Source organism: Mastomys coucha, unplaced genomic scaffold (assembly GCF_008632895.1).
Source record: "Mastomys coucha isolate ucsf_1 unplaced genomic scaffold, UCSF_Mcou_1 pScaffold13, whole genome shotgun sequence".
Taxonomy (NCBI): Eukaryota; Metazoa; Chordata; class Mammalia; order Rodentia; family Muridae; genus Mastomys; species Mastomys coucha.
This window is the reverse complement of record NW_022196895.1, coordinates 37,910,512-37,913,281: the sequence shown is the minus strand read 5'-3', so window position 1 is coordinate 37,913,281 and position 2,770 is coordinate 37,910,512. Positions and strand designations below refer to the sequence as shown.

General features: G+C 42.7%; 1 protein-coding gene across 1 annotated transcript in view; it reads left to right on the top strand.

Annotated features, from left to right (window-relative positions):
• Prelid2 (PRELI domain containing 2) overlaps positions 1-2,569 on the top strand; it is a 77,550-nt gene extending 74,981 nt beyond the window's left edge. The window contains exon 7 of the mRNA XM_031365566.1: positions 2,322-2,569. The gene's annotated coding sequence lies outside the window, so the exon portion shown is untranslated. The remainder of the gene's footprint in view (positions 1-2,321) is intronic.
• Positions 2,570-2,770: the final 201 nt, after the last annotated feature.

The following is a 2,770-nucleotide window of genomic DNA, read 5'->3' as shown; positions in this document are numbered from 1 at the left end:
CACACACACACACACACTCACACACACACACACACACGTAACTAAAATAAAAAAAAATAATAATGGGTAGGAGGGATCACACAGAGAATAGGATTCAGAAAACCAGAGCTCCATAAGCTACATTCGACTGCTGCTGCCTTTTATAAATAAAGATTTATTGGAACACAGCTGTGCTCATGGCTGTGTTCAAAGCCACAACAGCAGACTGAGGCCTTGCAGCCTTTACCTTTAAAGCCTAAATTCTTTATGCTTCTTTTGTTGTTTGTTGGAAACCAGAAAGAAAACACTTTCTGCCTCCTGAGTTAGTTTTTTAAGTTAACATCAAGGACTGTGTTGGAGATTGTATGGCCTTTTAAACCTATACAATCGATCACATCACATCTCTGCTCTGTACGGTTTGACCGTGTATCTCTCTGCATTTGTGCTAACATCCTCACTTAGTGAAGATTCACATGATGCTATCTTAAGGCATAAAGAGATATTAAAATGCTAACAACGATGAAGTTAAAAGTACCATCAATCTAGACACTATTGTGGATGCCAACAAGTGCTGGCTGACAGGAGCCTGAGATAGCTGTCTTCCAAGAGGCTCTCACAGTACCGGACTAATACAGAAGTAGAGGCTCACAGCCATCCATTAGACTGAGTACAGGGTCCCCAGTGTAGGAGCTAGAGAAAGGACCCAAGGAGGTGAAGGGTTTGCAGCCCCTTAGCACGAACAACAATATGAACTACCTAGTACCCTCAGAGCTCCCAGAGACTAAACAACTCCAACCAAAGAGTATGCATGGGGGGACTCATGGCTCCAGCAGCATGAGTATAGCAGAGGATGGCCAAGCCGGTCATCAATGGGAGGAGAGGACTTTGGCCTGGTGAAGGTTCTATGCCCCAGTGTAGGGGAATGCCAAGGCCAGTAAGCAGGAGGGGTGGGATGGTGAGCAGGGGGAGGGAGAGGGAATAGAGGATTGTTTTAGGTTTTTTGGGGGGGAGAAGAACCTGGGAAAGGAGATATTGTAAATAAGAAAATATCTAATAAAAAAAAAAGTACCATCAATAGTAGTCACCAAAGTCACTCAGAGAGGCCCGGTGTACATGCAATAGAAAAACAGGTATTCTGTTAGCACAGATGAAATCACTGTAGCATGGTTATAGTATAGGTACTGTTTATAATTTCATTGATATACTAACTTTGGAATTTTTCAGTTCTTAATTTTCTTTTGCCTTTTGCATGTATGTATACATGTATGTATGCATTTATATGCAAGTGTGTGCCTGATGGAGAAAGAGAGGGGGGAGGGAGGGAGAGAGGTTTGGAGGGAGGGCAGGAGAGAGGGTGACACTCTAAGGTACTGGTTCTTATGTTGTACTGTATTTGAGACAGGATCTTTTGCTCTGCTGTGTGTGTCAGGCCTGGGAGCGTATGGAGATTCTCTTGTTCCCATTTTCCATCATGTCTGAGTACTGGGTTGATATATACACATGCTAATGTGTCTGATTTTCCATGGTACCTAGATATTAGAACTCAGGTCCTCATGACTGTGTAATGAGCATTTTACTCACTGAACCAGATCTCTGTCTTTAAAAGACAATTTGTAGATGTATACAAATGTGCAAAATAGATTATTTCATATTTTTAAAACACATCTTTAATTCCAGCACTCAAGATGCACACTCATTTCTATGTGTTCCAGGCCAGCCAGAGCTCTGTAGTTAACCCTATCTCAAAAAAAAAAAATTTACATTTGTGTAGCATATGCCCCCATTTTCCCTTGTACCTGACATCAGAAGTAACATTTATGAACTCTCTGACCTGTGCGTCCAACTGGACATTTGAAAATGTAGAAAGCTTAGAAGGTAATTTTCTCATGGACTGAAATGGAGGCACATAAATCTCAGTAACCAATATGCTTGTGGCATTGCTGCTGACACATATGTTTGATGGATTTTTGATTTCCTGTCACGTTTGAATAAAACCAATAGTCCCGACATCTGTTTGTTCTTGCCGCTGGCGTGCAGGACTGGCTTGGTGAGGTCTGACAGCACAGAAGAGTCCTATCCCACCAGAATGATGAAGACCTCACTTCTAGCTGTATCTTCAGTTCCACTCTGAACTAGCTCCTCTAGGTAGCTGGACTTAATAAAATGAGGTGCTTGCTTTGTTCGAAGATCATTAGGGAGTAGGAATGCAATTTCTTCAAGAATTATCCATAGTGAGAGAATTCAAGTGACTCTCAGGAGTTGCCTCAGAAAAGAGGGCAAATAAGTATTGATCGCTGAGACGTGTTTATTAAGTGATAAAAACCTATTCCTTTCTCTTGCAGGGGAGCTGCCACTGTGTCTACTCTTCCTCGAGACTCACTTCTTGGCCATGACATCATAAACACAATCACTGGATGCTGGTTTCAGGGCAGAGTCACAGAGGCTTAGACAAGAGGGGACCTTCATGCTAGAGCACAGACTTGACACTCCCCTTTGGGGTCTGCTTCAAATCGTGGGACTCATAGAGCTGGAGTTTTATGACGTGGTCTCTTTACAATCTCATGAATAAAGGGAAAAATCTATCAGATGACATCTACGCTTTCTCCAGATGTTTTACTGATTTTCTGTGATGCTGTCAGGACAGCCAGGAGCAGGATAAAGGCTCCGGGAAGCACCTTGTAATCATATGCTGTCAGCATCTGTATTCAGAGGATCCAGGAGAGGATTCTGGGAATGCTAAGAGGTCCATCCTGGTGCCTCTTTCGAGAGAGCTGGAGTAGAAAGACAATGT